Source organism: Fukomys damarensis, unplaced genomic scaffold (genome assembly GCF_012274545.1).
Source record: "Fukomys damarensis isolate Sample0158 unplaced genomic scaffold, DMR_v1.0_HiC HiC_scaffold_19, whole genome shotgun sequence".
NCBI lineage: Eukaryota > Metazoa > Chordata > Mammalia > Rodentia > Bathyergidae > Fukomys > Fukomys damarensis.
The window spans coordinates 10907814-10917472 of NW_022900931.1; the positions used below are offsets into that span (position 1 = coordinate 10907814).

A 9659-nucleotide genomic window follows, 5' to 3' on the forward strand; every position below is an offset into this window, starting at 1 on the left:
GGGTGGTACTAGACATTGAACCCTAGGTCCGGGGATTTGGCCCAGGGTGGGGGATTTGGCTCAGTGGTTCCACCGCCTGCCTCACAAGCACAAGGACCTGAGTTCAATTCCCAGTACCACACACGCACACACACACACACGCACACACACACACTCACACAAAAACAAAAACAAAACCAATAAAACATAGAGATTGAACCCTAGGCTTTTGCACTGAGCTACAACCCTAGCTTTCCCCCTGCTCTCTTCTAAAATTTGAAATATGGTTTCATTAAGTCTCAAAGTTGCCCAGGCTGAGCTTGAACTCGCAATCTGCCTGCCCCAGCCTCCCCCATATCCCTATGCTGGGATAACAGGCATATGCCACCATGACCAGCTCACAATCTTAAAATCATTTTTCTCTGGGGGGAAAAAAATCTAATATATGTGAAGAACTTAGAACAAGGCCTGCATAAAATGACAGCTGCATGGATGTTTCCGATTTCATCATTTTTTTTTAATTCTGGGATATGCCACTGCCCCCACACATGAGCATGGGAGCTCCTTGAACTCGCCAAGGTAAGTCCTGGGCCTGCTCTGAGGAGCAGAGCTGGGAGAGGCATCTGATTTGGCACATTGTGCCTTCGTAGCAGCACCCACTTCCCACGTCGGAACTCACTGACTCCTTCGGTCTCTTCCTTCTCATGCTTTCAGCAGCCTGCTTAGGGAGCCATCAAAGCATGAACTATTAGCATCAAGGAATGGACCACTTTTGAACATCTAGTCCAGACCTCTCTAGAGACGTGTGAGGACCAGAGAGATTGGCTGCTGCCCAGGATCACCCAGCTGCGGAGTGGCTGAGGCAGGAGTGGAACTCAGAGAGCCTGGATTCTTGAAGAGCACCGCCTTTGTCCTGGGCCCTTCAGGAGATGATTTTTACTTGTGTGTTCTGCTGCCCTTCACCAGCTGTCTGACGTCCCCTGCTCTAAGGCCTCTACACTTTCATGCTTGTCCTGGGCAGCCCAGGGTCACTGCTGCAGTTGCCGGGCACCTTCTTTAACCAGCCCTGAGCAGCGTCTCTTCCCTTCCCTAAAATTACTCTGTGTCTTGTTAAGGGGTTAACAAACCACGCCTTTCACAGCTTTACCAGAAGCTGTGCTTGAACCTTTCAGCCTCCTCTGATGTGCCTAATGATCTTAGCTTTGTGTACCACTCCATAGCATGGGGTAGTTTTTGCTTATGCCTGAGGTTTTTCTGTCAAAAGTTGCTATTTTGTGACTCTCCCTGCTTCCTCAGCATGATAGAACAGCTTTTACTGGAGATGCCACCTTTAGTGCAAAAATATTAGTCTCTCAACTCTGGGAATTTCGGGCACCATGGTGAGCCTATCCTGTAGATGATGATGATGATGATTGTGTTAGGGATTCAACCTGTGGCCTTACACATGCTAAGGAAGTGCTGTGCCTCTACATCCAGCTCTGAACTATGATATTTTAAGGGAGACTCTTTCAAGAGTTTCAAGTTATATCCTGCGTTTTCTAATAGGACGCTCTGAGAATACCGTTGGCATTTACTAAAGCTCTGTGTGGGATAAACTGTCTTATTTCATTGTTGTCACAGAGTCACAGAGTAACAGTCTTGTGTCTGCGATGATTCATGGAGTGTTCCTAGAGCCCGGCGGTCTGCGTTAGGCCCCGAGGGCATTTGAAAAGAAGGTTGACACCTACCTGTCTGTCCCCAGGCTGCCCCGAGGTGGATAGGACAGATGCAACCTGAGGAGGGTCCTTTGTTCCTGGGGCATAGAAGGCACATTGTGGAGGAAAGAGATCCAGGAACCATAGGCAATGCCATACCAGCCCTGCATCGCTTTATCTCTAGAATTCCTTTACGGAAAAGAAAAATAAAGTTTTATCTTGTTTAGGCCACTGTTGTTTCTGGGCTCTGTTACTACCTGCCAAATGCAAATCTTTGCTGATATAGAAGTCCTTGAGGATTTTGGAGCAAGGGGCCTGGTTCTGTACAATTGGTGGCTCTGCAAGGACAGACTGGAGGTAGGAGGGAGTGTTCTGGGAATACCAGGAGATAAGGTTGGTGGGCAGGTGGGGACAGGTCCTGAGGCAGACTGAGAATGTATATCTTGCACAGGGTCACTGGCTTTTAAAAAATTTCCCCCAGGACACCTCTGCTAAATTCCTATTATTCCGTGGCTATTTAAGTGGGTAGTTATTGAGTAATTTGCATTCTGCTATTGTCAACTGGCCTGAAAGCTAGGGCGATTGAGATGATGGGTGCTCTTTGTACTTTAAAAAGAAGCAGGCGAAAGCTGGGGCAGGGAAAGCATATCAGTGTTACAGTAAAGTGAAGTGATTACGCTTTTTGAAGTCCCTCAGGCATTTCCAAGGGAAGGAACTTTTGTTACACGGGATTGTTTATCTTGTTTAAGCCACTATTATTTCAGGAGGCGTTTGAAATGTATCCTTGCCTGGATGGCAACTGTAAATAACATTTAAAAATATATCCAGGAGTAACTGGCAGAGTAAAGCTAATTTCATATGCTACAAAGTTCTAAAAGGGGGAAAATTGTGTTTTATTAACTTACTGTATGGTTCATGTAATCACATCGAGCAATGTCAGTCTCTTCAGAGTGAACTTTTCATTTTGAGGTTAGGAGAAATTTAATTATTATTTACATGGGTTATAAAAATGAGCACACAGCTTTAATATAATAAAAATATTACCAGCTTGAGTACTTTAACTCTCATTTTTCATTTAGGAGCATATTTCTCCGATCCTGTTATGAGTGGATACTCTACCTTGCTTAATCCAGGAGGTCCTAGCTGTCCCTTTCAATATTTTTACCTTGCTTTTTTGCAGGAAACCTTAGCTCCACAGCATAGCTCTCCCCTCAGTGGCCAAATTAATATCCCATCTTTCTGTTTCCTCAAAAATGAATTGGCACACAAATCAGGCCTTCTAAAAAAGTTATTTGAGGACTAAAAAATAAAATTGGCATGTTCCTGTTATCCTAATACTCTGAGAGGCTGAGGCAGGAGTATCACAAGTTTGAGCCCCGTTTGGGCAACATATTGATTTAACAAGACACTGTTAAAAAAAAAAAAAAAAAAAAAAAAAAACAAAGACCTAGGGATGCAGGTAGCTCAATGCTGGTTCAATCTCCAGTTCTGGAAAAAAAAATTAGTTTTTGATGCTAAGGATTGAACCCAGGACCTTGTGCATGCTAAGCACAGACTGTACCACTGAGCTACACCCTACTCCTGAATCCTAAAGCTCCTTCCAAACCAGCAAAAAACAAAACCAAGACCTAGGGATGCAGGTAGCTCAATGCTGGTTCAATCTCCAGTTCTGGAAAAAAAAATTAGTTTTTGATGCTAAGGATTGAACCCAGGACCTTGTGCATGCTAAGCACAGACTGTACCACTGAGCTACACCCTACTCCTGAATCCTAAAGCTCCTTCCAAACCAGCATGCATAGGTAATTAGGAGCCTTGATCCAAACAAAAACTTTCAGAGTCCCTTTTGCCATACCCCCATAAACGTGAAAGGGCAGATGAGACTAGGGTTACTTGAAAATTCTTACTCCTTAGTTTTGTGCTCCTAACCTTTACCCTAATCCGGAGAAAAAATACACAAGAATGAACCAACTGTGTAGTAGGTTGTAACCTGGACTCTTTGCTGCAAACTTCCATGCTTTTTCTACTCACCCATTTTAATAGTAGCATATGGATTATCTCTAGTTTATATGATGTCAAATATTCATTTTTGAGTTATATGTTCCTGAAGTTCTTGCTTTGCATTTTGCTATAGTCTGTACACAGGGAAAACAAAACAAAACAAAACAAAAAAGCATACAAAATTGTAAGCTGATGTTCTCTCTCCCTCTCCAGTGAAGTACATAATAACAACAGCTGACATTTTATGGAGCAACTTGGTGTGTGCTAAGCTGCTTAACTACACTATGCTTTTAACCCTGCTGAAAACCCCGGGAAGTAGCTGGATGGATGAAGAAACACTCTGGGAGCTGTTGCTCAGGGCCACACGAGGCAGCAGAGCAAGGGCACAGAACTTGCTGGCTCGGCCTGGGTTTGGAGGCCATCCTGTCATTCTTACAAATAATGTCCAGGGAAGCAAGGCCAGCTGGCTTGGTGGGACACTGGGCCCCACATTTATCCCTTGGCGCTCTGCCAGACTGAAATACCTTATGGTGATTAAATATTTCTGGCCAGCAATACCTTGCCATTATTGAGAAATGATACCCCAACATCTTGAATGATTGTCTCACTCAAAACAAAATGGCCCAGAAGCTCTGTTTGGAATGACTACAAGAGCATCTCCAGCTTGGTGTGCCTCAGTTTCTCCAGAGGTGAGACGGAAAGAACACTGCCACTTTCTGAGGTTACTTTGGGGTGGAGAGAAATGGCGGATGCCACCCTGACTGCCACAGGACTCTTTAAAGTTGGGAAACCCCCTCTCAAAGAACGAAGGTCAATTCATGGTGAGAGAAGCCAGTACCCCAGTAGAGGAAGTTTTAATTTGAATTGCCTTTTGTTTTTTAAGTCTCCGTGGATTGAGGTACTTCTCAGAGACCACCTCCTTCACCATAGGGAAGAAGGACCAGATCAAAAGCCTTGTATTTGCTAATCTTGACTGTTGGTTTCCCACCTCCTCCTGTACTTTGGGTAAGTGTAGGTAGCTAGGAGCCAAGTGTTGTTTACTAATTTGTGTATTAAGTGAGGATCTCATGAAAAGGGTCACTTCCTCTATGTGATTGAAGAACTCCAGGGAGCCCATTGTCCCAGCTATTGGGGATGCTGAGGTAGGAGGATTACCTGAGCCCTGGTGTTGGGAGCGGTGTGGCTAAAAAGATCTCCCAGGGGTCCTAAAAAGATCTTCTTTTGATCCTGTCACCTAGGCCCCTGGGTTTAAGCTCTGGAAAAGCCATTTGCTTTCTGATGGGGCTAGATGAGGAAAAAGGTGGATCTGATTAGTTGAAATCTAAAGCAGTTTTTCTCGAGGGGACATTGCCATCTGCTAGGCCAGGACAAACTTGTAGGTTGAGCCATTATTTTTGTGCCTAATCTCTCCTAATTTATGAGGGACACTAGTGCTTCCCTAGCAAGTGGTGGTCATGATCACCTGAAAGAATGTACCTAGAAGAGGGCTGGGGATTTAGCTCAGTGGTTCTGCCGCCTGCCTTGCAAGCACAAGGACTGGAGTTTGACCCCAGGTACTCCCCAAAAAACAAAACAAAACACCCCTAAACAAAACAATAAAAAAAGAATGTTATCTAGAAGAGCTTAATAATTTGTTGTCATTCCGTGTGAAAATGGGGACTCACAAAAGCGCTACAGAATGCAACTGTTATTGAGAGCAGCATGAGTCAGAATCACGCCTAATGGGAAGATGCTGGTTTATGAACACGCGTGGTGAGTTTTCAAATGTACCCCTTTCCTTAGCACCCATTTCCATCCCTTGTTCCTTTCCCTCCATCTGTGTAGTGTATGCAGGAAAACATCCTTCCGTTCACTTTTAGCAGGTGGAACATTGTCTTTCTTTCTCTTGGTTGTTTTGTTCTCAATGAGGTGAACGCTGATCACACATTATTCTTTACTTGGGGAACACTGAGAACAATTCAGAGCCAAAGTCATGTTGTAACACTCCTTGACAATCTGACGCAACAGGCCTGAGCTTTGAAGACTAGGTGTGTTTTCCTTAGGGATGAGGTGTTAGAACTGCTTCTTAGAGGCCTGTGCCTCATCCCCGAGCACAAACATGCTGATCAAGGGAGAATTGGGCCATGTTGGTGTGATATAACTGCATCAGGGCTTGAAATGAGCTGTTCTGCAATCATCTGGTCAGGTCATTAAGATTAATAAAATAGCTGGGCACAGGGGTGTGTACCTGTAGTACCAGTTGCTAGAGAAAAGGGAGCAGGAGGACTGCTAGGGCCCAGGAGTTCAAGGCCACTGTGGGCAAGAGAGCGAGACACTATTTAAAAAAACAAAATTAACGAATGTGAAGGAGAATTATCTAACACAGAGTTGAGGATGCACCTTTGTTCAACATTTCGGAGAACATCTATCTTGGAAGGAATTCTATGTTAGTCACCTTTCTTTCTCCCTCCCTGCCTTCTTTCCTTTCTTCTAGGACTCAAACCCAGGGCCTTGTTCATGCTAGGCAAGCTCTAAACCCTTCCCACTTTCTTTCCCATAAATGTGCGTTGTGTACTAGGCATGTAAAGCATTATTCTTGCCCTCAAGCCCTCAAAGAGCTCAAAGGTGTGTGTGCGTGTGTGTGTGCGTGCGCGTGCATGCGCAAGAGAGAGAAGGAGAGAGAACATGGTATTGTGAGTTTTGCACATTAAAATAAATACATGTGAACAACTTTTATGAGAGTGCACAGGGGGAGACAACTATGGGAAGGCTTTGCTAAGGAGATGGGACTCTAAATACTGAATGTTTGTGTCCACCAAGATGCATATACTGAACCCTAATTACCAGTGTGATGGTTAGGGTGGGGCCTCTGGGAGGTCACAAGGCCATAGTGAGTATGAGTAAGATTTGTGCCCAGTGAAAGAGAGCTTGCTAGTTCCTTCCAACATGTAAGAATGCAGAAGGTGCCTTGTATGAACCAGAAAGCAGAAATGAATTTGGTAGAGGCGTAATCTTGGGATTTTCCACCTCTGGCATCATGAGAAATAAATTTCTATTGTTGAAAAGCCACCCAGTTTATGGTTTCTCTACATCCCCAGGTTCTGAATCCATCAACAGTATTTTGAAGAAGAAATTGTGTCTGTTCCGAACATGTGGAGACTGCCTATTCTTGTCATTATTCTAGCAGAATAACCATGGGGTCTGGTGATACACACCTGTAGTCCCAGGTGACATAAACTTGTAATCTAAGGCAGGAGGATTCCAAGCTTGAGCCTAACCCAAGCAATTTAACGATGTGGCAAGACCCACTCTCAAAAAAAAAAAAAAAAAAAAGTTATAAAGCCTGGATATGTAGCTCAGGGCTAAGGCCCTCAATTCAATGTCCAGGATTGAAAAAACAAAACAAAACCCACAACTACTCACATAGCATTCACCTTGTATTAGATACTATAAGTAATCTAGAGATAATTTAAAGTATGAGAACAAAGTCTTCATATGAGAAATATATAAGAACTTTTAAAATGTAACAACAATTAAGCAAATAAGTAAATAACTAAGCAATTAAGCAACTGATTTTGAACAGATATTCCATGAAAGAAGATATATGGATGGCTGATAAGCACACAAAAATATGTTCAGTGTCATTAGTAACTAAGAATCGCAAACGAAGGGCCGGGGATTTAGCTCAGTGGTTCTGCTGCCTGCCTCCAAAGTGCAAGGTCCTGAGTTTGATGCCTGGTACCAAAAGAACACCAGAAAACAAACTGAAAAACGAACTGTGGTGCATGTATGTGATGGGATACTACTCGGCAATAAAAAGAGAAGAACTGTTGATACATGCACCAACTTGAAAGACGCTAGTTGCTACATGCCTGTAATCCCAGCACTCAGGAGGCTGAAGCAGGCTGGACTACATAGCGAGACTCTTAAAAAAAAAAAAACCCAGATAAAAAAGATTACATAACATACAATTTAATTTACATAAATTTCCTAGAAAAGCAAAAGTAAAGGAACAGAAACCAGACCAGTAGTTGCCAGGGGGAGGGGATGGGAGAGGTGTTGTTTACAAACTCACAGCACCAGGCAAGGATTTGGTGTAATTCTCCTGGGTTTTTGCAGACTGCTTGATATCCCCAGGAAATCTGCTTTCTGGTCAAATTGAAATAATCAGATGCGACAACCGAATATTCTCTGCAAGGGCTTCTGACCAAGCACCAGTTGGAAATTTCAGAGTCATCATCAAGATCAGCTGCTCAGAGCATCCCATCCTATAAGAAGATGTGGTTGGGAATAAAGGCCTGGAGATGGCCACACCTGATCTCCAGTACCTGTGAATGTCACCTTCAGTGACCAAGGGGTCTTGGTACATGTGATTAACATTAAGATGAGGAGGTATCCAGATGGGCCTGCACAAGGTAGTCAAATGAACCCTTCAAGGCAAACAGCAGAGAATCTTTCAGCTGGGGTGACAGGAAGCCTGGCATAAGGGAGAGTGTTCACTCCCTTGCTGCTCACTGCTTTGGTTACCTTCACAGCACTACCACCATCTGGCAGGCAGAAGAATGCCCCTTTCCAAAGTGGTACACATGCTGATCCCCGGAATTTATGAAAATTTTATATGGCAAAGGGGAATGAAGGCTGCATTCACAGGACTAAGGTTGCTAATTTGCTGACCTTAAGATGGGGAGATGATCTTGGATTCTCTAAGTGGGCCCAAAGTAATCACAGGTTCTGAAATGTGGAGAGTGAGGTGGGGTGAGGACCAGACTTGCTGTTGTTGGTTTTGAAGTTGAAAGAAGGCAGGGAAGAACCATGGGATGCAGAGGCAAGGGAGCAGATGTGTTTGAACCAGATTTTTCTTTTTTTTTTTTTTTTTTTTTTGGTACCAGGGATCGAACTCGGGTCCTTGTACTTGCAAGGCAGGTGGTGGAACCACTGAGCTAAATCCCCGTCCCGGGAGCAGATTTGTTACCTGCAGCAGGAGTCCCAAATCTCCAGGCCATGGCCCAGGACCAGTCCCTTGCCTTTTAGGAACAGGGCTGCATAGCAGGAGGCCAGTGTCAGGTGAACTAGTGAAACTTCATCCGTATTTACAGCTGCCTCCTGTCTCTCACAGCAGTGCCCGAGCCCCGCCTCCTGTCAGATCTGCGGCTGTATTCCATTCTCATAGGAGCGCGAACCCGACTGTGAACTGCGCATGTGCAGGATCTAGGTTGCCCTCCTGGTGAGAATCCACTGTCCAACAATGATTTGAAGTGGTGCCAGAATGATGATGTTAGCTAGCGCTGAGGCATGTTATATACTGCAAACACAAGCCCGTAAAAATAATAAAGAAAACACTCCACTTCATGGAAAAAGTGTCTTCCATGACTGGTGCCCAAAAGTTTGGATACTACTACCCTACAGTGTCCACAAAGATAAGCAGCCCGCCCTAAACCTTGATATTGTCCCGTGAGACCCTCGTGAGATTTTCAGCCCATGGTACCGCATGATTTTAAATTTGTATTGTTTCAAGCCACTAAATTGGTGGTAAATGGTTACCGCAGCTATAGGAGACTAACATACAAGGAGAATGTCTCACAGCCAACCCTTGATGTCTGAAGATTGGTTTCAGTTTCCCCTTTGTATACCAAATGCACAGACACTCAAATCCCTTATAAAAAAAATGGCACAGTACTTGTGTGTAACTGGTACATAGTCTCCCCTGTGCTACTTATTTATTTATTGTGGTACTGGTGATTGAACCCAGGGTCTCTTGCATGCTAGGCAAGTGCTTTACCACTGAGCTACACCTGGGTTCTGCCCCCTATGCTTTAAATAATCTCTAGAGTTCTTGTAATACCGACTATAATATAAATGGTGGGCAAATATGTACATGTTCAATACAGACACAGTTTTAAAAATATTTTCAGGGCTGGGGAATTAGCTCAGTGGTGCTGCCACATGCCTTGCAAGCTCAAAGACCTGAGTTCAATCCCTGGTACCAAACAAAACAAACAACAACAACAT

The 9659-nt window shown here is 44.1% G+C and overlaps 1 long non-coding RNA gene across 1 annotated transcript in view; it reads left to right on the forward strand.

Moving 5' to 3' along the window:
- LOC117286954 overlaps positions 1-2672 on the forward strand; it is a 14733-nt gene extending 12061 nt beyond the window's left edge. Inside the window, exon 3 of the long non-coding RNA XR_004518138.1 lies at positions 694-2672. This is a non-coding gene — a long non-coding RNA (uncharacterized LOC117286954). The remainder of the gene's footprint in view (positions 1-693) is intronic.
- The last annotated feature ends 6987 nt before the right edge of the window (positions 2673-9659 follow it).